We start from the raw sequence: 25,962 nt of genomic DNA, 5'->3' as shown, positions 1-25,962 counted from the left end.
TCAAGTAGTCACCTTTCTTCTTCCTCTTCTGCAGTGTTCATTATTTCTTGCATATGCTCTTAACGGTTTTTTTATTTCAAGTTCTATCACAAGAACTGCAGCATTCACCACACAGTAAAGCACGGTTACATCTCTCTTTCACTCTACTATACTGAATGATCCATTAATTCCAGAAAAACTGCCAAGTATAAACCACCATACAAATGCTGGGAACACGGGCACACAGTACACCAGAATTAATTGTGGATTATCTTCATATCCTTACTTACTGGTAATGCTCAATAAATTTGGTTGGTTGATACACAGCTGAGGACCAAAAATATTTAGGAAAAAAAGTGGCATCCATACCAATCGTATGCAGGATTTTTCTTGTCTTTTGTCCCCCATACAACACAGTATAACTATTGAGTCAGCATTCATAGACGTCAGGTGTCATGGCACATGCCTGTAATTCCAGCAACCCAGGAGTCTGAGGCAGGAGGATCTCAAATTGGAAGACAGCCTCAGCAGTTTAGCGAGGACCTATCTCAAAATAAAAAAAATATATATGTTTGGGGATGTAGTGCAGTGGTAAAGCACCTCTTGGTTCAATCCCCAGTACCAAAAAGAAGGGGGAAAAAAAAAAAAAAGCACCTATATTATATTAGGTATTCTAAGTAATCTAGCAGTGCATGGAAGGATGTGCAAGGATGTCCATAAGTTATATGCAAATAATATGCCACTCTTGTATAGAGGAACCAATCCCCATAGATACTAAGGGAAGACCACATCAGTATGCTAGTAGGATCTAAGTAATCTAAGACAAATGACAAATATGTTATACAACATGCAAGTGATTGGGTATATGGATTAGGATCATGATTAGAATGAAGAGATTCAAAGAGAACCACTCTTGAGGATGCCTGGTTGACTTTTTGTCAAGACTTCAATTGTCATGGTCAAAAAACAGTTAAATAACACTCAGTCCAAAACAAACCTTGGATTTCCTTTGGACCAAACAACTTCATTGCAGAGGTAGGGATGTGGTTCAGTGTAAAGCACCTGCCTACCCTGTGAAGGGACTTGGGTTTGATTGCTAGTACCGCAATAATGAAACAATAAAAAAAGAGTAAAGACAACCAAACACTCTTAACCAAACACTTCCTTCCCAAATCCCATCATTTATGTTGCTCTACCAGTAAATTAGTATAGCTTTATGGAATCTTTAGGGGGATGCTTAAATCACCTTGCTGAATCTAAAAAGGAAAACAATAATTATCAAGTACGAATTATACTAAAAAGTTTTACATGCATTATTACTAATCTTCACACTAACCTTGCCCAATGGGTATTAAACTTCAAGACAGACAAACTGAGATTTAGATAGGTTGGGTAACTTGCTTAAGTTCACAGAGAAAATTATGAAACATGGTCCAAACCCAGGTATCTAGAAGCCTCTGTTCATTTCTGGACTGTATCTTTCTTCCTTGGAGTTCCTATCTCCATGCTTTCCTCATTCCAATCCATTCTTTATGCTGCTCACAGATGTTATCTTTCTATAACATTATAACATAGACCTGGCAAGATTACTCTCTGTTAAAAAAAAAAAAAAAAAAAAAAAAAAGAACAAAAGAGGAAGTAGCAAAATAATCACATCTCAAAGATGCTATAGCAGGACAATTCTTGTGGAGTTTATGGTCCTTTAAAATTAAATTAGGAGTTGGGGTGTAGCTCACTGGTAGAGTACATGTTTCCTCAGCACTAGGGTAAAATAAAACTAAATCAAACAAGCAGGGTACAAAAAAGTCATAAAAACAATACTATAGTAGCATTAACTTTTTTTCTGAATTTTGTTTCCCTGCACTAGTTTTCATATTTTTCCTCATAGACTATCCCACAAGAGGGCAAGACAAATCAAACAAAAAGGAATGGAAAACCCATCCCATCTTAAAAAAATTTTTTTTTTCCACCACTACTAATTGCTAAATAATCAATATGTCTTTGAAATCTGACTAAATTTGGAGGCTGTTTCTCTGATACTAGTGAACTAAGACAACCATATTAATTTATGCCTTCTGACTGATTCCAGGTTAGCTTTAAAAATAGACATAAGGGTCTGGGGATACAGCTCAGTTGCTGGAGTGCTTGCCTCACACACACAAAGCCCTGGGTTCAATCCCCAGCACCACAAAAAACAAACAAAACAAAACAAAAAACAGAAATTTAAAAAAAAAAAAAAAAAACTTAACTATCTCTAATGAACTCACCATTAAAGGTAAGAAAATCCTGCTTATCTAAAAAGCCCTTAGGCAAATTTTAACCTATGATGCCTTTGATAGTTTACTTCTTTTAACTACCAAATGACTTTTACAATTCTAGATGAACTAAAAGAAGATACCTGAATGCGACATGGTGGCACACACCTGTAATCCCACCAATTCAGGAAGCTGAGCAAGGAGGACTGAAAATTCAAATCCAGCCTCAGCAACTTGGCAAGACCCTGTCGCAAAATAAAAAGGGCTGGGAATGTAGCTCAGTGGATAAGTAAGTGCCCCTGGGTTCACTCTCCAGTACCTCAGCGCCCCAAATAAGGGTATCTGCAATAAAATATAGGAATTCATAAAACAAAAGTTTTTTTTAATGTTTTACAAGTTGCAATCTTTTTACATTGATAGTTAAATATACATAACATAAACGTCATCGTTTTAGTCATAAGTAAGTATACAGTTCTGTGGCAGTAAGTACACTCACGCCATTGGGCAATCCTCATCACCATCCATTTCTAGAATTTTTTCATATTCCCCAACTGAAACTGCATCCATTAACACTAACTCCCTCTTTCCCTCTCCCCACAGCCTCTGGAAGCCAACACTGTATTTGTCCCTATGAATCTGACTACTTCAGGTACCTCATAAGCAATGGAATTATAGAGTATTTGTTCTTATGTAAGTGGCTTAGTTCAGTTAGCATGTCTTCAAGGTTTATTTATATTGTAGCATGTAATTTCCTTCCTTTTTAAGGCTAACATTTCATTAGTATGTATGCCACATTTCATTCATTTTTAAAGACTGTAGTTTTATGGAATATTTTGGATAAAACCCACAAAATACAATAAAATACCTAAAGAGAACCAATGTTTTTAGTTATTTCTCACTTTTTCATGAGTAATCAAGTCTACTAGGATTTTTAAGTTAATGTATCATAATAGGAAAAAATACAGACTTAGGGGTTGAATTCTTGGATCCTTTTTTTCACTTGGGCAATGCTTGTGATTTCAGTTACATAATAGGAGGGGACCAATCCTTTCTATACTTTTGTGAATGTAAGTATCTAGGAAAATGGGGGGAAATAACAGTTTTTTTTTTTTTTTTTCAGTACAATTCCCTGAGACAGTTGTAAGTAGATCAAATTTAAAAATGAAAAAACTGAGTCTCAGAGCCATTAAGTAGCTTACCTTTAAGTATATGCTAAATTCAAGACTTTGGAATGTCCATGTCTTTTTGATCCCTAAGATGATAACCTCATGTGAAAGAAAAGAGCAGTAAAAAGAAGGGATAAAAGGTACATAAAGCAATTAATTTAACTCTGCCTGATTAGGAGAGCACAATACAATTGACACCTGAAAAAAACAAAACCCTGTAAATGGTTTTCCCATGTTCCTCTAGCTATTTCAGGAAATAGGACTTTGATTTTTTTCTAGTACTCTAAGTATGCTGGCTTTATGTCACTTCTACACAGTATCACTAAAACTAAATATTTATATTGTTATTTGGATGCCATTTCCACAATAAAACCTACCTCTGAGAATACAAAGAAAACAAGCTAAGTATTAAGGGGCTGGGGAGATAGCTCAGTCGGTAGAGTGCTTGCCTTGCAAGCACAAGGCCCTGGGTTCGATCCCCAGCATCCAAAAAAAAAAAAAAACCCACAAGCTAAGTATTAATGTACTACTACTCATTCACAAGGTTATATTGCATTTCTGATCTTGCTAGCATACTTTTAAGTATCTTCTTTTCCTGAAGAGATTTCTGAAGAATTTACATAACATTTTATAAATATAAAAATATGACTACCTTAAGCAATGCAGGGTTTTCTAAAAACTTTTCTTCTTATGAAATTAGTCAATATAGTTCCTTCTTCACTCGTTAAGGAAATGAACCTATTTCATTTAGAATATTCACCTGTCTGTTGCACTTAGATCTGAAATGTTTTGTATTACTTCTTTGTAATCTATGTGAATTTAATGTCAAGCAAGTAAGAAACCAATGTTGACCAAAATCTAAGATAATGGAGTAAAACAGTTTCTCTTCTGTGTGATTTCTGTTTATATTCCAGGGAAATCATATGGGGAAACCAAAATTGTTTGGCAGAAGACATGCGTTTTCTGCACCTTCTGATCTGAGAAGGCCCTGATCCATAGTTTTTTTTTTTTTTTTTAAAAAAAAGGGAGGAACATTTGTATGTGAGCAATCCATTAGCACTTTCCTGAGCCCCTCATTCACACCACTACAGCAGCCACTAAAAAGATACAAAATTCACAAATATTATGTTTCACAGATATTTTAAAGCTATTTGAAAGATCTTTTCTTACATTTAGTTAAAAAAAAATACAACTATCTGCTGGAGGACAATTTTTAACGTAAGTATTATTTTCTGAGGTTAGACAGAAATCAGCTTTTTTCTGAATTCAGAGATTCAATAGGTAACTATAATAAGGAAGGAACCATTTCTCTTCTGCAGGTGCTCTTAGAGGTCTAGATAGAAAATCATGTATCACAGCACAAAAGAGATTTTTATGGCATATTCCTAGTCTATCTCTGCCAGAATCAGTTTATCAAGATGCCCTGAAGGAAACAAGAAGATTTATTACCTCTATGATAAAGATATTAAAATGATTAACTCATGGTTCTCTCCATTAATATTACAGAAATACCCAATTTAGATTTGAATGTTCTTATTACCCTTGACTATATTTAAAATATATTCTGTATATTAATTCCTTTTTAAACTGATACAAGAATCATCTTCAGAAAAGGGAAAACAAGTTTATAATCATAGATTAAGTGGTTATCAAAATGTATAAATAAAAATGGGAAAGTCTTAAATAGTATTGTTAAGCTGAGTTAATAACATTAACAAAATTAAAGTTACCACAGAAACTCATTTGTTAATATATCTTAATAACTGTAAGACTTTAGTATGGAGAAAAAAATGTGTTGCCACAAAGTTTTACAGATCCCAAGGACCAGTGGTTTGTAACACAGCGCTAACATGATCCTAACTGAAAACATATAACAATTATGCATTATCTCTTGGACAGGTACAAACCCCTAAATCTGGCAGCACAGCCACAGAATTAATATTTCTTGGGCTAGGAATGTAGCACAGTGGTAGAGCATTTGCCTAGCATGTACGAAGCCCTGGGTTCAACCACAGCAACACACACAAGTCTTAAAGCCACATAATACATATTATTTAATGCCACACACAAACTTAAATACAGGCTTACGGCTTTATTTTACCCTACAGTGATCAGAAAATAGGATACAGTGGGAATCAGGTCTTACAGAACTCTGAGAGAAGAACGATCTTCAAGAAATTCTCACTGATGACTATCTCAAAGTATTATGGCTGACTTGAAAAGAGAAGGGACACTTCTAGGCCAAATTCTATAAACATGTTCATGACTTACACACTCCATTCTTGGAAGAGAAATAAGGCTGACAGAGCCAAATAAGTGGTTACAATATAAGTGTAAATGTCCACTCCCCCATAATATATGTGTGCGTGTGTGTGTAATATATATATTTGGGGGTGGGTACTGGGGATTGAACTCAGGACTGACTCATACCTCCAGCCCTGTAATGTTTAGAGGCAGGGTCTTGATGAATTGCTTAGTAACTCCTGGTTGCTGAAGCTGGCTTTGAACTCTCAATCCTCCTGCCTCGGCCTCCCAAACCGCTAGGAATACAGGCCTGTACTACTGCACCTGGTTCCAATATTGTTTTGACTTAAAATGTTTTCTAAAGAATAACAATACCAGAAGAGATGAAGGTGGAAGAGGATGACCAAATAACCATTTTATGCAAAAATAAAAAACAAACATGTTAAGTTGCTCTAGTGATTTTTATTTGTTTTTTTGGTACTGGAGGGCTGAACCCAGGGGCACTATGTTATTGTGCTACATTCCAGTCCTTTTTAATTTTTATTCTGAGACTAGGTCTACCCTAAGTTGCTGAGGCTGGCCTTGAACTTTCAACTCTCCTGCCTCAGCATCCTTAGTCACTGGGATCACAGTCATGCCTCACAAGACCCAGACTGTTGTCTTTCCAGGTACAGCTATGGGCATCAATTTCTTAGCTCTGCAATTTCTTTCCTCTGAATTTAAACTATGCAAAGCCAGTAAAAACAAAGCAGTTACAAACTGACAATGCCTAATTCTGTATTAGTTAAATTGGCACTTTTAAAATAATATTTGAGTTCTATAGACAAGAATGATTTGAGTGTTGTATTCACTTATTCCACATTCTTGAGAAGTCTAAAAATATGATAATATTGAAAATTGCAAAGATAATTATGTGCAGCGTATACAGATCCTAAGCATACCAGTGTTTTTATAAAGATACTGAAAGGTAGCACTAATTTAAACTATTATTTTCTAATGTCGGTACTCAAAATCCACCTATCAAAACAATTAGGCTTTCCTGTAACTGAAATTTTACTGAATAAAAGACAATGACTGCTTTAAAAGAGTCCAAGATGTAAAGTTTGGTTATATTATGTGGAAAATCATGTCCCCTCATGAAGGTAGGATAGGTAATGTGTACAATACACTTCTTTCAATATGCAGAAAAGATAGAAAACATGTATTAGAATACTGTCATATGTTAATAATTTGCATACTGCTAACAAAATACTATACCAAATATGCCAAAATGCATACACCTGATTGGTCTTAATAAGGGATGTTTGGGAAGTTAACCTATGAGTTAACTACAAGCTTACAAATCTAAAACAATGAAAGGAAGTATAGGACGCTTTAGCAATATTGCAACTTTAGTATGAGACCGTGTTAATATTTTGTATTAGAGCTACATGTGAATTTTAAATGTCACCAATACATAAAAATCAATCATGGGTTCAAATTTTACTAATACAAACTGAGGTCTACAAGGAAGCTCATCAATCTCTCCCCTATTCGTTTTCAGTTTTTGTAAGCTCTAAAGTTTCCAGTATAGGGCTGGGGATATAGCTCAGTTGGTAGAGTGCTTGCCTCACAAGCACAAGGCCCTGGGTTCAATCCCCAGCACCGCAAAAAAAAAAAAAAAAAGTTCCCAGTATAATTTATAGCACCTTACACAGACCTGAATTAAGGCAATAGGTCCGCCATTAAAAAAAAAAAAAAAAAAAAAGTATCCTTTATTGGCATCTACACTTTATTCCTAATTACTTCTCAAACAACAGTTTAATGTGATAAAATCTCATTCCCCGCCCTCTGTTGGGTTTTTTCCTTTTTTCTGACTAAATAAAGCAGCTGGAAACGCATACACTTGTTACTTCTACTCATACAAAAGCAAATACAGGTGTTGGTCTAAATAAGACTATCAAATGAATTATGAAACCTTGTCCCCGACAGTCTCCCCCTGCCACCCCCTCCAACTGACGAAAGCCAAAAGAACTCAAATTCAAGTCGGAACGTGATTTTAAACTCACAGAGCACTAGCAAAGAGAACACTAGTAGCATGATCACTTAACAGCTTCCTAAACATGAACTTCCAAGATAAATGCAAAGGAATCCTCAGTAACCATAGGTATGCAGATGCTTGTAACAGTTTGAATGTTAGATGCCCGTGGACCAAAGTACTACCAAGCAATGGACAGCGAACTCCTGGAGGGCCGGGGTTACCCTTTGGCTTAACGCACAAAACCCTGAAGGTTGCTGAAAATCAAGACACAGCAAAGAGGTGTTGGTTGAGGCAGATGCTTCTAGCAGATAGGAAGAGTGGGGTGTCAGGGACACTTTAATTGCAGGCGGGGGAAATGAAAGACAAACAAGAGATGACAGAGCGACACTATAAGAGCAAGGCTTTGAAACTCCGCGCAGCCCAGGAAGCCAGCCTGAGGCCCAAGTCAGTCTAAGTCACACACACAGGCCTAGTGGGCAATAGAGAGAAACTGAGGCGAGGGTGAACGGTCGGATTCCCAAAAAGGAGCGAAAAGGAAACATGAAAGTCGAGACACAAACCGGCTTTGCTGGAGGCGGGGGAGTGAACCAGAGCAGCAAACGCAGAGCTCAGAAGACAAGACACCCACCCAGACAGGGGGAACCGGTTTGGGCAGGGGCTCCAGGAGCGTCCCAGGCTGCGCATGCGCCCTCTCCCCCAGGCACGGCTCCCCCCCCACCCCCAATCACCGCTGCCCTCAAAACTCGGCCCGTCGAGGGACCTGAGCGCAGCCCCCCAGCTAGACCCGCGGGGCGAGAACAGAGCTTGGCTGTGGGCCGCAAGGCCCACTGGAAAATGCCCCCGGGGCTGGTGGAAGGAGGGGAAACGCGGCCCTACCCGACCCGCCGTCTCCTCCTCCACCGCCTGCCGTCCACGGTCCCGGAGGCTCCGCCGCCTGGGCCTCCCCAGCCGCCCTGCCCCCGACCCCCGCCCCCTACTCACGTGAAAGCGGCTCCTTCCGCCGTCCGCCCCGCCCCCTGCCCTCTCTCATAGGCCCGGGGGGAGGCAAGAAACTCCATTGGCCGAACACCGGGAAGCAAGGCGGGGCTTCCTTTCCACCGAGCCCCACCTGGGCTTTTAGCCCGACTCTGAACCTGCGCCTGCGCAAGGCGTGCAAGCTTAGGCTGCACCTGTGCGGTGCTAGGCTAGAGTCTGGATTTGGACAGACAGCAGTATGTGATGGCAGCACCCACTGGGAGCACGTCTGCAGGAGCGGGATAAGTAGCATCTGTGGAGCCTAAGGCGGAGAACGCGTGCTAGAGCAAGGAATCCTTTGCTTACCTTTCATGTGTAAGTTCTGTTTGAAAAGCAGCACTTAACATTTGTGACTCAACTTCCTGCAATTTATTGAGAGAGCAGTGCGCCAGGGATTGTGAATTTCACGGGCATCTCCTTTACGTTTTACCACATCTCATTTAAGCTTTATGGTGTGAGGAGGGTAAGATGAAGGGAGTTGCAGCCTAAGTTATAGAATTAAGTCTCTAAGTCAAAACTTCTGACTCCCAAGTCCAAAAGCCACTACTGCAACACAGCTGCTTTGTATTTCAGGCAATGAAGAGGACAGGAATAAACAAGTTTCAGACTGTGACTGGAGGATAGGAATTTTATTTAAAAAGCATTCAATGATGAAATATAGAGCAACAGCATAATGAAGTTTAAAGTCCTTGTCCTGAGTGAATTTATAATGTATTGGGGAACAAAACATTATTAAAGGTGTTACACAAGTCTTGGTGTATAAAATAATTCTGGTCTCTCTTACTCTTCAAAAAGACTATGCTCTTTTCCTGGTGAGTCTTTTGCAGTGTTTCCGTGTTGATAGTGCGTGCAAATCAATCAGAAAAGCAGTTAAAAAAAATCAGGCTGTTAATCTCAAAAAACTAAAGGACGAATGATCTCGCTGATAAGCGGATGAGGACATATAATGGGGGTGGGGGGGTTAGCGTTAGGGTTAGGTTTAGGGTTAGGGTTAAGGAGGGTGGTAAGAATGGAGGAAGGAAGGAGAGGGAAAAGGGGTTGGAGGGGTGGGGGGGAAGGGAAAAAATAACAGAATGAATAAAAAAAAAAAATATCAGGCTGTTACATCCCCTCTCTGTGTCTTGTCTATTACAGTAGACATGGCTGCACCCGTTTCATTTCTCCTTAAATAGTTATGTAATACTCATTTTAAGGTATTCAAATAATATTAGAAAAAAAGTTATAAACCTGAACTGACAAAACAATGGTTAATATTTTGGTTACCAACTTTTATGTATTTAATTCATATGTATACTGCAAACATACAAGTAAATCTTAACATAATTGTTTTAAATAAAATTTTATTACATAATCAGTATAAAAGCCTTGTAAAGAAATAGAAAATAGAGACAAGATATTTTCGGTGCATATCCTGTTTTGTATGTTATTTTAAGATTAAATGAACCAGTTTAGTAATCTGCTTTATTTGATTCACAGTATCTACCAATTTGAGTAAGTTTGTCTCTAATTTGTGGATCACATTCACATTTTGTTAACTTACACTTATTTTTAGAGCTTGCTCTTTCAAATCAGTAATATTTCAGGGAAATTTCCCTTCATGTAATACCTAACTACAATTAAATATTCTATTGACCATTCCCAGTTTCCAGTCCACACATTGCATCTGCTTATAGTCCTTAAGCTTTTTAAAATATGACACTTAAAAAAATTAAGACACTGGGCGTGGCACATTCCTGTAATCCCAGCCACTTGGAAGGCTGAGGCAGGAGAGTGGCAAGTTCAAAGCAAGCCTCCACAACTTAGCAAGGCCCTAAACAACTTAAGAAGAGTGAGACCCTATTTCGAAATAAATTATTTTTTAAAAAGGGTTGTGGATGTGGCTCAGTCGTTAAGCACCCCTGGGTTCAATCCCTGGAACCAAAATAATTAATTAAAGACATTGTCTCACTGCAAAAATGAGGTCAATTGAAGTGCAAAAATCCTGAAATTGAATGGTTGCTTCCTCAAGGAGTTACTTAATTTGCTCTTCTATGCCTGGTACTTCCTGCAAATTAGACGTAAATCTGAATGCCCAATAGATTCAAACTAAATATTTGAATTAGTGCACATCATATATGATGTCATATTATACTTAATGTTGTTTCCCAATATTAGAACACATACTATGTATTGTACAATATTATGTATTTTATCTAATATAGCAATGCTGATGTTGGCCATTGAATCAGTGATGATGTTCATGCTGTTTTTATCTTTGAGTCCAATTTCAAAACAGAAACTCTTTTCAATGCCTACCATTGCAATATGTTATAATATCTTATGCCATTCACAGAAAACTAATTTTGGTTTTCAAATGTGCTCAACTTTTTTCAGCATGTGGCTTTGTACTGTAGAACAATATCATTAGTGTAAGAATATAATATGGGTCTGGTATGAAACAAAGCAATGTGGTAGTCAAAAGCCAGAATGGGAAAATCCTTGAATAGTAAAATAAGGAAACTGAAGTTCAACCTAAAGTTACAGGGGTTCCCTTGGATATTTTTTAAAGACAATGACACTGTGATCAGAATTAAAGGATCATTTTGGTAAGAATGTCCAGCGACCCAATGCAGGAGGATGACACAGGAGGATCACAAGTTTGAGGCCAGCTTCAACAACTTAGCAAAACCCTCTCTCAAATAAATAAAATAAAAAGCAGTTGTTTTAAAACCTTTGTCTATTAAGCTGGACACCTGAGCTTCCTCAGAGACAGTTTATGTTGCTTTATTCTTTTGAATAGTTCATACTTGGCTGTATCCATGTATGCCTTGTGATTTTTTGCTGAAAATTGGACGTAGGAGTCTTATAACATGGTGACTTGAAATCAGAAACTCCAACTTCCCTCAGGCTTGCTGTTTTTGTTTGGTTGGTTGGTATTTAAATTCTCTCTGTTCCAAGGGATCAGCCTAAGGGAAAAGCTTATAGTCTTCTTAGGTCTTTTCTGAGCTTTCATCTGTCCCTGATTAAAGCTTTCTATTTTCCTCCATATAAGTGGTTGCTTTGAATATCCTAATCCTTACATGCCTGGTTCCCAAATAAAATAATAGGGAAACATACAAAGAAAACAAATGTTGTTTCTTTCTTTCTTGAAGCTGAGTCAGAAAGTGTAAGTTTCAAAGAGACAGGGAGAAAGAGTATTTGAGGAAATAAAGGTCAAAAACTCCCCACATTTTATGATCTATGAATTCACAAAGTCCAAAAAATTCCTATTAGGAAATACTCTGAGCTACATCAAACACATTAGAACCAAACTGTCACAAGCCAAAGACAATCTCCAAGGCAGTAAAAAAGAAGCAAACTGTGACACAAAAAAGATCCTCAATAAGATTAATTCTGATTTCTAACTCCACTTTTTATTTTCTAAATGATCTAAAAGTCAAATGTATAAAATACTTATGTCATCTTTTACCTCAATTAACAAAAATGTACAGAGCTATATAGGAGCAGAGCTTTTGTATGGTACAAAAGTTAAAATGGTATCAATTCAAATTAGATGATTAAATTAATGGATTTCAATCCCTCCTGTGTGGCATTAAGAGGGTGGAAACTTAATCCAATTATTGTATTGAGAAATGGGCCGTTGTGATATGATTAGGACTAGATAAGGTTATCAGGAGGAGCCTCCATGATGGAATACTGGTGGTTTTATATGAAAAGGGAGAGAGACCAGAAGAGGTACGTACACATTCTCCCCCCTCCCCCTTTTCAATGATGTCCCCTGCCACTTTGGAACCCTACAGAAGACAAGGCTATCACCAGATTGACTCCTCAACTTTGTACCAGACCTGTGAGCCAAAATAAACCTCTTTTCTTTGTAATTTACCCAGTCTGTGGTATTGTTAGTAGCAGAAAACAGACTAATACAGAAGTTAAATCCTATTGTAACCACAAAGAAAATATCTGTAGAATATACACAAAAGGAAATAATGCAGAAATCAAAGCTTCATGATTAAGCAAAAACAAGCTAAACACAAAAGACAGTCGTAATGGAGGAAATGAGAACTTAAAAGAACTGACGTAAGTTCCTCCTTAATATTTTAAATGTAAATGGCTTAAACTCTCCAATCAAAAGAGATAAGCAGATAGTTTTTAAAAAACCTGGTCCAACTGGGTGCAGTTACATGCATGTATAATCCCAGCAACTTGGAAGACTGAGGCAGAACAATTCCAAGTTCAAAGCCAGCCTCAGCAACTTAGTGAGACTCTGTCTCAAAAAATGGGCTGGAGATGTTGCTCAGTGGTTAAGCACCCTGGGTTCAATCCCTGATAAATAAATAAAATAACCGCAACAACAAATAACCCATGGTCCAAGTACATGCTGTCTACAAACTCATTTAGACCTTGATACACAATTAGGTTGAAATTAGTGGAATAAGATATTTCATGTAGATAGTAACTAAGAAAGTTACTTAGTTAGCTTGCTGGTTATACTAAAATTAGACCAAACAGACCTTAAAATTTAAAAAGTGCTAAAAAGACTATTATATACTAATAAAAATTTCAATACAGTAAGATTACATAAAATGTAATCAGTAACTCTTTCAAAATATACGATGCAAAAACTGACACAATTAAAAGAAGTAGAAAACAGTTCTACAATAATAGTTGGAGACTACAATATCTTATATTCCATAAGGGATAGAATAAACAGAAGGCAAGTAGATAAATTGAGAACTTGAACATCCTAAAACCAACTAGACCTAACACACAGATCATCCCATCCAATAACTGCAGAATACACATTCTTCTCAAGTGCATGTGGAACATTCACCAGGACAGACCATACATTAGGCTACAAAAGAAGTCTTTTTTTTTTTTAACATAAGAGACAACTAAAGTATCTTCTAAACATGATGGGATGAAGTTAGAAAACAGTAGCTGAACTTAAACTGGAAAATTCAAAATAAAAACAGAATACCAAAATTTATGGGCTAGTAAAAGCAGTGATCGGTGGGGAAGTTCACATTTGTAAATATCCATATTAAAAAAGAAGAAGCTGCATGCAATGGCACATGCCTGTAATGCCAGTGGCTTGGAAGGCTGAGGTAGGAGGATCACAAGTTCAAAGCCAGCCTCAGCAAAAGCAGGGCACTAAGCAACTCATTGAGATACTGTCTCTAAATGAAATACAAAATAGAACTGGGGATGTGGCTCAGTGGTTGAGTGCACCTGAGTTCAATCCCCAGTACTCCCCCACAAAAAAAAAAAAAGAAGAAAGTTCTCAAATTAATAACCTAAACTTTACACCTTAAGGAACTATTTTAAAAAGCATACTAAACCCAAAAGTAATAGAAGGAAAGGAATAAGACAAATTAGAACAGAGATCAACAAAACAGAAAACAGAAAAACAAGAGGAAAAAAAAAAAAATCAGTGAAACCAGGCAAGGTGGTAACTGCCTGTAGTCCCAGCTACTTGGGAGGCTAAGTGCTGAGATAGGAGGCTCACTTTAGCACAGGAATTTGAGACCAGACTGGGCAACATAGCAAGGTTTCTATAAAAAAACAAAACAAAATAAAAAAGTACAACAAAATTGTCAACCCTTCAGCTAGACTTTTGAAGAATAAAAAATATAATACACAAATGACTAAAATGAGACTTCAAAGTGAGATCTTTAATCTTAATATTACAGATAAAAAGGATTGTAAGAGATTAGTATTAACAATTACTTGCCAACAAATCAAATAAGAGAGAAAATGGGCCAATTCCTTAAAACACAAAATTTACCTAAAATGATTCAAGAAATAGAAAATCTAACAGACCTGTAACAAGCAGAGATTGAATCAGCAATTGAAACTCCCCCCCCCCCCCCCCCAAAAAAAAAGTCCTGGAGGACACAGCTAGCTTTACCTGTGAATTTTATTGAACTTTTAAGGAGCTATTTCTAACAATGCTTCTCAAACTCTTGCAAAAAACTGAAGAAGGAGGAATGCTTCCTAATATATTCTTTGAGGCCAGCATTACACTGGTACAAAGCCAGACAAATGTATCACAAGAAAATTGTAGATCAATATCACTTATGAATACAAATGCAAAAATAATCAACAAAATACAAATAAATCAAATCCAAAAGCATATCAGAAGAATTATCAGGATCAAATGAGATTCATCCTAATTATTTCAACGTGAAATCAATCAATGTAATACATCACAAAATAGAATGAAGACAGGAGATATACAAGCATCCCAATTGATGGAGAAAAGAGATTTAATCAAATCCAACACTTTCATAACATCTCAGAAAACTTGAGTAGAGGAGAAATTCCTCAAGGTGATAAAAATATTAATGAAAAATCCACAGTATGAGAAACTTCATACTTAATGGCTTCAGATGAAAAGCTTTCCCCTTAACATCATGAATAAGACATAGATGCCCACTCTCACTGCTGCTGTTCAACACTGTGCCAGTATCCAGAGCTACTACATTAAAAAAGAAGATTGAAAAAAACCAAAGAAATTTTTTTTAAAAAACTACACTGGAAAAGAGAGAAAACAATCTCTATTCACAGACTAAAGACTACACTATCCAGTATGTAGAAAATCCCAAAGAATTTACAGTATAGCAACTACAGCTAATAAACAAATTCAGTAAAGTTGAAAGTATACAATAACAACACATAAAGTTGTTTTATACATTAGCAATAAACAATATGAAAAGGAAGTTGAGGAAATAGTTCAATTAAAATAGCATCTAAATGAATTACACATGCTGAACGAAATTAACAACTAAATGAATGGAAAGACATCCCATATTCATGGATTGGGTAGACAAAACTGTTGCTGGGCTGGGGTTGTGGCTCAGTGGTAGAGTGTTCACCTAGCACGTGTGAGGCATTAGGTTTGATCCTCAGCCCACATAAAAATAAATAAAGGTGTTGTGTCCAAAACTAAAACAATAATAATAATGATGATGATGCACAGTTGTCAATGATATACACAGCAAGGTACAGATTCAATACAATTCCTATTCCTAAACCCTTTTTTGAAGAACTGGAAATGCAAAAAACTCTCACATAAACAAACCATCTTGAAAAAAAAAAAAAAAGAATAAAGTTGAAGAGTTCAAAACGTGCAACCTTCAAACACCTGTATCTAAAGTAATCAAAATAGTATTGACTGAGGAGGCTGAGGCAGGAAGATCACAAGTCTGAGGTCAGCCTCAGTGACTTAACTGGGGATTTGACTCAATGGTTAAGTACCCCGAGTTCAATCCTAATAGTGTACTAACAAAAGAATATCTAGACCATTGTACTATAAATAGTCCAGAAATACACATATGTATATGTAGTCAGTTGATTCTCAACAAGAATGCCAAGACCATTCAATGGGAAAGAGTCTTTTCAACAAAACTGTATATCCACATATAGAAGAATGAAGTTGAACAGAACAAATGGTGATGGTTACACAACACTGAATGTAGTTACAGAGTTTAACACAAAAGATTAAAATGATTACATTTAATCACAATACCGCCCCAAGAAAAAAAGAAGAAAAGAAATTGGGAGATTTCTATAAACAATGGCATTGAAAAGGCAATAAAAATGGTTCTAGAACGATACTAAAATTTTCTGGTTAGGGAGGAATTCGTGGATGATGCAGTTCACCAACACATGAACTACAGGAGATGAGTGGATGTGAGTCTGGAAATGAATTTGAGATAATCAAAAGGTGTATTAACACTGGGATAAGCAACTGGAGATCTCTTCTCAAAGGCTGGCTTCGGAAGCTCAGGACAGGTATCTGGGCTGTCGAGAGAGAACTGTAAAGGGTCAGGACACCGAAGGTAACGGAAGCTATGGGAATGCAAGAGATTACCCTAGGATTGAGGCGGGAGGAGGAAAAACCCCGAGGCAAGACTCTAACGAACACCAAATTCTTAGAGCGATGGGAATAAACTGCTTTCTGCATTTCTGGCTCCCGCGCGGCGAGTCCACATCCCTAAGCGGGAGGGACTTACCAAGGCTTAAGAGCAGAGGCGCCCTTCAGGCCCAAGCATGAAGCAGACGGTGGAGGACCAGCTCGAGAAGAGCCGCCGAGAAGGGAGCTTGGGTCAACTGGTCCCCGCGAAGCACACAGTGCCGAAGGTACCCACGCTTCACGAACCACCACACCTGCAGGAAGCTAAGGAAGTGGCAAGAGTACTGGGCACTCAGTCCACGCCCCGCCCACAACGCGGAAAGTCCCTCTCGAGGCCCCGTCGTCCTCCGAGCATTCCGATTGGTGGAGATGACCATGGGACCTGGAAGTTGTCTTTGTCCGGCCAGGGCTGCCCTTCCGGTTCCGTTGGGTCCCCCTTTGGCTCCGGTTCCCTGCCCCTCCCCCTTCCCGGAGCCCCGAGGGGCCGGAGCTCCTGGCGGTGCCGGATCCTTACGGCGGTCTTCCCCCGGGTCTGTAAGTTGGACGCGGCCGGAGCGCCGGGTTGGGGTGCGGGATCTCTCAAAATAGAACCCCTTGGGGCCCTGGATCGCCTGGGACCTGCACTGGAAAGAGGGCCAAGAGGCTAGCCTAGGCCCTGGGGAACTTAATTAAACCCTTCGTCCGGCCCACGTTGCGCCCCACCCCTTTCCCAGCTTCTGGAGTGGGGAGCCCGAGGATACCCCAGGGACCGCATCCTGGCACCCCAACCCAGGACCCAGCATTTGGCCCCGGTGCTGGACCCTGGCGCCCTGTAGAAAGTGCCAGAGGTGAGGCCCGGGAGACTATCTGCGGGAGCCAGCTGTAGGCAAGGCCTTTAGCGCTAACCCTTGAGAATACGAGTTACTCTTTTGATGGGATTTCCACCAGTTCAGCCAGTGGCCATACACTTATACATTTACTGGTGTTATGCCAGGCACTGGGAATTCGTTAAATGTCGTTAAAATTTTCAGGGTCAAGTGTGGGAGCCATATATAAACAAGTGCCCTTGAGAGAGTGAGTGAAATATAGTTTGTTTTTTATGTACTAACTGTTCAAGGAGCAGTTGCTGGAAAGCCTTTAGAAAGAGATCTGAATTATACTTCTTGGCGAGGATAAAGTGTGGAAGAGGCTTTCAGGAAAAAGGAACAGTTGGAATGCTACTAAGTAATGACTGAATATAATATATGTGTAAAAGAGGAAATGGGGCTGGGGGAGCTTCTGTGCATAAGAAAGTAGACGGGGTCCAGATAATGAGTGATTTAATTCTAATGGACACAGATACTTTTTGATGAGTCTGATTTTCATTACAGAAAGTCATTTTGTCCTATAAAAAGCCTATAAGGAAGAAATTTTTATAGCTGAATCTGGACTTTTAAAGCTAAGGTTAGATACTTACTGTAATTAATTTTGAAGGGATAATGGGATAAGTTTGGGGCATGGCAGTAAAGTCCTGAATTAGAGTTATGACAGTATTGTTGGTTGCTTGACATAAAAGTGTCAAGACTCCATAGGTAATCTGTTGAGGGAGAAAAAGATATCAAATCTAATTCATAGATTTTAGACCTTTGAAGAATATGATGCCATAATTAGAAATAGAATGATAAGGTTAGTGTAGATTACAAATTCACTTTTTGTATATGTTGAAGTCTAATGGGATAGCCACATAGAAATGCGCAGCATAGATTTGGAAGTGTAAATCTGGAGATCAGCCTAAGCATGGTGGCATAGAGGTGGAAGCTGTAAGAAGAGCTGGCATCAAAAAGGGAGTACTGAGGAAGGACATTTTGGCAGGGAGGTTAGTGAATGCATTTTATAAAGCTTAAAAAAAAATACTATAACTAGAAGTAGTTGTAGTAGCAGAAACAGAAGGTTTTAGCCACCAAGAAGACCCAGATATCAAGAGAATTGAAGACTCCACTGGATTAATTCATGCAAAGCATCTGAAGGATGAGAAGGAAAAAAGTAATTAATTTCATTATTAAGAGATCATTAGTGACCTTTTAAAAGTGACCTTTTAAACTGGGCACAGTGCCACATGCCTGTAATCACAGCAACTTGGTAGGCTGAGGCAGGATCACAAGTTCAAGCCTCAGAAACCCTAGCTCAAATTTAAAAATTTTTGAAAAAGGACTGAGGATGTAGTTCAGTGGTACAGTGGTTTCAATTCCCAATACCACCAAAATAATAATAATAATAATAATAATAATAATAATAATTTTAAGTAAAGTGGTGAGCTAATGATATGTGGAGCATTGGTTAAATGAGAATCAGAAAAGAATGCACGTGAAGGAGTTCATAACAAAAACTGACAGTTTTTGTCTATTTACTTAATACATGCTTGTAGATTACATACCACATTTGAAGCTCTTTTAAAAATTAAGTGATTTAGCCAGGCACTGTGGCTCACGCCTATAATCCCAACAGCTTGGGAGGCTAAGGCAGGAAGATCCAGAGTTCAAAGTCAGTCTCAGCAACTCAGTGAAACTCTGTCTCAAAATAAAATATTAAAAAGGGCTGGTATGTGCCTCAGTGGTTAAGCACCCCTGAGTTCAATCCCCAGTACAACCCCCCACTAAATTAACTGATTTAATTTTCATTAACCACTCTATGAAGTAATTTACTATTGATAAACAGGAAAACTGAACCAGAATTGTTAAGTAACCTGCACAAAGTCACATAGAGGTAGTTGAGCAGGGTTTCAGTTGTAGAAAATATGGCTCAAGAGTCCATGTTTTGCCTCCACTACTATGCAGTGACAATATTTTTGGAGACAAAAGAATAGGAAAACTTTAAAAAAAGATAATCTTGATTTTTAAAAAATGAAGAGGCTTGGAAGGAGACACAAGTTGAAAAGATAATTAATGAATTTATGTTTGTGTTATATAGATTTTATTTTTTTTCCTGTCTTAAGTCCTCTTCAGTGCCAACTTAGGTCTTTTTTTCCACTCTCATGCTTTAATTTATCACTTGCCATGAAAAATCAGGTTTCCTCTGCAGCCTAAGACCCAAATTCAATTAGCTAATAAATCTGTACCTTGATATCATGTAGGCTCTTCTGACTCAATATTTTTAATACCAGATTCATGGTCTTCCCCTTCAATATTGTCTAGCTTACTGAATGACAACTAAAGATATTCAGTTATGCAAACCAAATAGCTTGGAGTCATCTTGACATTTTTATTTCCTTTCTTCTTCTCCACTTTGGTAATCAAGATGGTCAATTTTTTTTTTACCACTGATCTATATCCCAGCCACCGCCCCCCCCTTTTTTTTCTTTTTGAAATAGGATCTCACTAAGTGGTTGAAGCTGTCTTCAAATTTACCATTCTGCCTTAGTTTATCGATTCACCACCCCTTAAATCTATTTCCTCTCCATCCATATTATCATTATTTCTATTCAGGCCCTCATCTTTTCTGTCTCGATCTGTTAAAATAACATCATATGAAAAGGTTTCCTTGCCTGTGCAGCCACTGTTCTGTAAGCCATCTCCATAATTAATTAATTAATTAATTAATTTATTTATTTATTTATTTTTACTTGCAGAGTTTTGATTAGTGTAAAGAATCTGGGCAACATGCATTTTAAGTAATAGAGAAATAGCTTACAGCAGGCACTTTTGAGTAGCTTAAATGAGGTTAAGGTTAGTAATGAGGGTGTGTGTTTAGGAATTCTTAACATAAAGAGAATAATAAAACTCTGAGAAACCATACAGGCTTTCTGAAGAAGTAGGTATTTAAAAAGCATAGCAAAAAATCCAAAACTGAGCTTTGAAGGATATACTCCTTTACTTAATTTAGTGAAGCCTCAAGGAACTAACTAGCAAAAACAATGGTAGAAAACTGAGGTCAGTAGGTAAGAAACTTGTTTACTTCTGATCATTAGTTTAAGAAAAATGAATTAATGCTAGGATATAGCTCAGTGGTATAATGCATGTAGCTTGTGCAAGGCCCTGGGTTCAATCCCAGCACCACAAAAAATGAAATAATATAAATAAGAATGAGCTAGCTCTATATTTGTCAACCTAATTAGTTCTCAAAAAGAAAAAAGTGAAAAAAGTTACAAAATTTACATGTTAAGAAACACATTTGTGTATTCTCTGGTAGGTATGTAGTATTGTTTTTACTTCTCACGGGGAGAATGAGCATCAGTAAAGATCAAACAAACTTCAGTATTGAGTGGTAGGCACTTGGGAAAAGGAATTTTATCTACAATGATTAAAATTTTTCTGGAAATAATATATTTCTATATATATTAATTACATTTAAAAGTCCAAACAAAACAAGAGAGTGAGAACTTAGAGAATGTAGTTTCATGAAAGTCAACAAAAAGAAGAAAACTAATGAGGTTTACAGATAGGAAGGCTGTAGCATAATACAGCCTGTTTGTGAGACAAGATCCCAGGTTGCTGTGAGTGCTAAGTTGAAGGATAAGGGCAATCTGAGGTAGATGAGCAAACAGATTAGCATGATTTTAGGAGTTTATTATCGAGAAAGAAAGTTTCTCTTAGCAGCAGTTATTATGGGTATCTGAGATAAGAAACTTGGGTACTTTCTCACTGCCTATTCTATAATAATGAATACTGACCCATCTAGGATATTCATTAGCCCTTTTTAATTATTCCTGTTTGAACAAAAAAAGGGAAAATTTTAATTTTGTTGTTCTAAAATAATAATGGAAGAATTGTATAAATATAAACAAAGAATGTAATCTTAAGTGAGAATATCTCTGTTTACATTGACGTTTGAGAAATGGTTATCAGCAATATTTAGATTTAATCTCAGGAACCTGGACGATAGATGAGGGCCTGCTGTGGCAATAACATTAAGAATGGAGTGAGAGAATTTGGGAATCATTCTAAGGAAAGAATCAATAGACTGTGACTATGTCTTCATTCTGTGTGATAAGTTCTTTGCTTTCTTTGAGTTACAAAGAGCTCTACTATAATCCTGAATTAAATAAGTAATTTTTATGACTATTAATGAATAATTACTATTATACTTAGAGGATACCTACAGCTGAGGATTCTGAAATCAAATATATTCATGTTTATTTTGTATTATTTGCAAATGGTATTGAGTTTCAGTCTACAAAGGTAAATATACAAATATGGAAAAGTTATAATAAAGTTAGATGAGAAAGGAAGGTATAACAAGGATAAAGACATTAAATGCAATCAGGAATATGACTAATACATAAATGACTTGTACCATTAAATTCTTTATACTTGATGCAAGTTTGGCTTTTAGTGATAACTTTTATTTCTAAACATAGCTTTGTATTGAAGCATTAATAAAACATATAGAAGTATATAAATCATAAGTGTATAGCTCAATAGATTTTCTTGGCCTACTCTTGAGATCCCCAATATGAGGAGAGAAATCTGAACTATTATATAATTAAAATATTATCCTTATAAAACTGCATCTAGCCTAGTTGTTTCATACATGGAATTTGGCATTATGCAGCTTGGGCACAAGTTTTAGATGTAACACTCCCTACTTCTATTAGTTTCAGCAAGTTGTGGATGATAATAATACCTGCCTAGAGAGATTTTCTGGATTAGAGTCAATTTAGGTAAAACATTTAGTACTTGGCATGTAACAAGAATGCAGAAAAGGGTAGCTATCATTTCTTATTTTAAAAATTAAGCTAGTTTATTAGAAATGTAATTATTTTTGTATTACATATTTTGTGGGTATGTGTGTATATGTGATCCTAGGGATCAGTAGAACCTAGGGCATATGCTAAGCAAGCACTTTACCAATGAGCTACACCCCAACCCTTTAATATGTTTTGTTTTTTCCCCTATTACCTGTTTTTAAAACATCAAAACAAAGTGTTTAAATTTTGGTTTTATATGATCAAAACTATTTTTGAAAGAAACCCTTGAAAGACAGTTTCCCCCACGTACTCAACAGAGTATCATGATATTAAAGAGCATCCTTTTATAGCTCAATAATAATTCCTTAGGGAACATTAAGAATATGTTATTCTGCTGGTCTTTTTTTTTTAATAAAAGGTAAAGTGTAACAAATAGTTGGTCCTTTCCAGCAAATAACTAACAATCTATTGAAAAGAGAACTCATGGCAGGAAACAATTAAGGGAAAAACTATGTGGCCTGGAAATAAGAGTTTATCATAGGGAGACAATACAGCTAAATGACACGTATTTAGAAAAACTTCCTAAAATAAACAGTAACTTTCCCTCACATTCTTGGACTGTAGCAGGCAGATCAAAGCAAGCACTTTCCTAAGATATCCATTTGGCTGTTCCTGATGTTAAGTTTCTCGAGAACTCATGACTTAAAACGTAAACGAGATTGCATTCCCGTTCCTCAGCTTCAGAGTATCCAGGAACAGTTTTCCCTCAGGATAGTCATCTAAAACTGTGAGTGCTGTCACACTGTAGGTGGAAATTCTGACTTGAGGGTAACATGGTCAGCTATAATGCAGACAAGACCAGCTGAAGTCTTAAAAAACAATGCCACATTTGTTTAGCCACTTATCATTTTTATAATTTCTGGTTGTTATCAACTGAAACAGTCACTGTTCCAAATTGAGAGCAAACATTTTAAGCTACTGCATTTGCTACCACTTACCAGTGATACAGTTTGCTGCTTTATATTACTGATATAAGTCCTTATATCTTCTAGATTTTTCCTTTGTATTTGAAACTGCCTTTCCTTGGTTACACTTGCTTCTCTACATCCCTTCTTTGTCAGTGCAGTTTTTAACTTACTGTGATTATTTATTATCCATATATTCAGAATGCAATACAGAGGGAAAGCATGTACTTTGTTTATTGTTAAAACACCTGTGCCGGGGCTGGGGCGATAGCTCAGCTGGTAGAGTGCTTGCCTTGTAAGCACAAGGCCCTGGGTTCGATCCCCAGCACCCCCCCCCCCCAAAGAAAAAACAAACAACCCAAAAAAAAAAAAAACACACCTGTGCCATACCAGTTCCCATTTTTCATCCACATCCGGCTGACCTCCCTGATTTAGAATCTTTACACATTTGTGGTTTTCATTCTCTACATCCAGTGAGTTACCAAGTTCTCCGTGTGATCTTTTATTTCTCCTTGCTCCTTATTCCCATTTTTATTTCTTTCTAGGCCCTTGTGGCTTCTGATTTGTAATGCCTCTGCAGGCAATAAGATAGTCTTCATAACAATTCTACCTTCTTACTACTTTCAGATTCGTCCTATAGGTTCAGCCAATGCAAACTATTACCTGCTGTATGTTTATATAATAGTAGGTAATGGGAGGACACACCAGTTTGAATAGAAGAGAGTTTAGCTGTTAATGAGGCAAGCAGTGTAGCTGCAATAAGCAGAATTTACAGCAAAAGAATACTTCACCCTACAAGATGTGGGTTCCAGCATTAGTCCCATTGAATAGGATGAAGAGGTTGCTCTCATGCCATGTAACAAGAGTTTGGAGAGGAAGGAAGTATTTAATGAAGTGTTCTAGGGTTATGATAGAAGTACCATGTTATAGGCCCTAGAGACAACACTTGTACTCTAAGGGATCAGGGAAGGGGCTCTCATAGGAAATAAAAATTGGCTAGAAGTTAGTGTTCTAGACTAAGGATACAATTGTGGTAAGATCTGGTGTCAGTAGAATTACCATTCAGGTATGGAGGAATAGGAACAAAACCTGGACTCTATTATGAACTGATATTCTGTGAGCCTCTGAAAGTCAATGTTCTTGAAGTTAAAATGACAGAGATTGGCCTTTGGTACAGATATGGCCAGGAAAACTAGTTTTGTCATTTAACTGAACTAAAAGACTGATGAATGCAAAAAATTCAAGGTGAATTTCCAGACATACTGGGATTGTAGAACTATAAGATATAAAGAGACTGTCAGTTTATTATCTTTACAATGACTATTAGAGTGTTAGTATGGTTAATTCATCTTTCCCCTTTAGAGAGACACATGGGAAGCCAGGTTATGAGACAATCTGGAGTGTGGAATCTGATCATGGAGACTATCCAAAAGAACTGCTATGAAAACAGACCAATATGCAGAGTTTTTGTTTTTTTAACAGTGCTGAGGATCAGAGCCAGGACCCTATGCATTCTAGGCAAGTGCCCTACCACTGAGCTACATCCCCCAGACCTGTGCAAAGTGTTTTGGCAAAGATACTGTGTCTGTTGTTGAAGAGATTATGCCTGTTTGCCTTAATTATTATTAGGTTTAGTTAACAGGTTTATTCAAGAGGTTAGTCTTCATTCAGGAGACAACAGGGAAGTCACTCAAGGATTTCATGCAGGGGTAGGATATAACCATGTGTTTTTAAAAGATGGCATGTGATGTATAAGAGGAAATAGAAACTAGAAGCCAAGAAAAATATATATGAATCAGTTCTAGTCGTCCATGTGAAAGTATATGATGGGTAAATAGGGAAAAAGAGGAAAGAACAGAATCTAGCAGGGGATTGATTAGATCTACATTACTCCTACTCATGTTCCTACCAAGTGACTTGACTGGCTTTTCTGTATCAAGTATTTTCTTTATTTTCTCTATCAAATTTTTTTTGGTTTTTTGTTTGTTTGTTTTGGTACCAAGGGTTGAATCTACCCAGGAGTGCTTAACCACATCCCCAACCCTTTTTACTTTGAGATGAGATCTCACTAAATTGCTTAGGCATTCGCTGAGTTGCTGAGGCTGGCTTTGAATTTGTGATCCTCCTGCCTTAGCCTCCTGAGTCAGAGGGATTACAGGCATGTGCCAAGGTGCCCAGCTGAAGAAATGTTCTTAAAACAGAGTTTAGATTTCTCCACAGTGCACAGGATAAAGAAATATGATTTTGATATTTATGCAAACATTGTCCCTCTACATCTGTGACTTTTTCACCTTATCACAGAAACATTTACATAAATTCACATTGGTTTAGACAGAAAAGGGGTTGCCCAGGAATGTGTGTGGCAAACAGTGTTGCTGTGGTTCTTTAAAATGCAAAACAAAGGAAGAGTATTTTGTCTTAGAAGAAGCAGGTCCATGGTTTCATAAAAATAGACCAATTACTTTATCCTTACATTGGTTGGGAAACCTGACAATTCTCATTTGAGAAGTGAATAGATATTCTTGGAGTAACGTGGAGTATATATTCTTAGTATCTTGAAGTTGAGTAAATGTCCAGCTGTTTATACTTATACATGTCTACTCTTTAGGTGCAATTGACACTTGATATTGGTAAGGAGCAATTTTAATAGCCATTAAAACAATTAAAGTAGCTTCCTCTTTCAAAGAAAATTTCATTTGGATACATACAAAAAATGACAACAAATTTGGTTTTGGAAGGTAAATCCAGGTTTCTTGATTGTTTGAATTTCCTTCAATTCAACCT

At 37.3% G+C, this 25,962-nt stretch overlaps 1 protein-coding gene and 1 long non-coding RNA gene across 4 annotated transcripts in view; one reads left to right on the top strand and one right to left on the bottom strand.

Moving 5' to 3' along the window:
- Positions 1 to 16,881, bottom strand: part of RABGAP1 (RAB GTPase activating protein 1) — a 150,235-nt gene extending 133,354 nt beyond the window's left edge. For 2 of the 3 annotated variants that reach the window (XM_079113766.1, XM_079113769.1), the window contains exon 1: positions 16,673 to 16,881. The gene's annotated coding sequence lies outside the window, so the exon portion shown is untranslated. Of the gene's footprint in view, positions 1 to 8,540; positions 8,587 to 16,672 lie in introns of those variants that run through there. The other variant, XM_079113768.1, reaches the window with a different exon arrangement.
- LOC306645777 lies at positions 8,720 to 9,429 on the top strand. The gene is made up of 2 exons (XR_013759722.1): positions 8,720 to 8,993; positions 9,252 to 9,429. It is a non-coding gene; the product is annotated as an uncharacterized lncRNA (long non-coding RNA).
- Positions 16,882 to 25,962: the final 9,081 nt, after the last annotated feature.

The sequence above is a fragment of the Sciurus vulgaris genome (assembly GCF_902686455.1).
Source record: "Sciurus vulgaris genome assembly, chromosome: 15".
Lineage (NCBI taxonomy): Eukaryota > Metazoa > Chordata > Mammalia > Rodentia > Sciuridae > Sciurus > Sciurus vulgaris.
The sequence above is the reverse complement of the archived record's forward strand: the minus strand, read 5'-3'. Positions and strand labels throughout refer to the sequence as shown.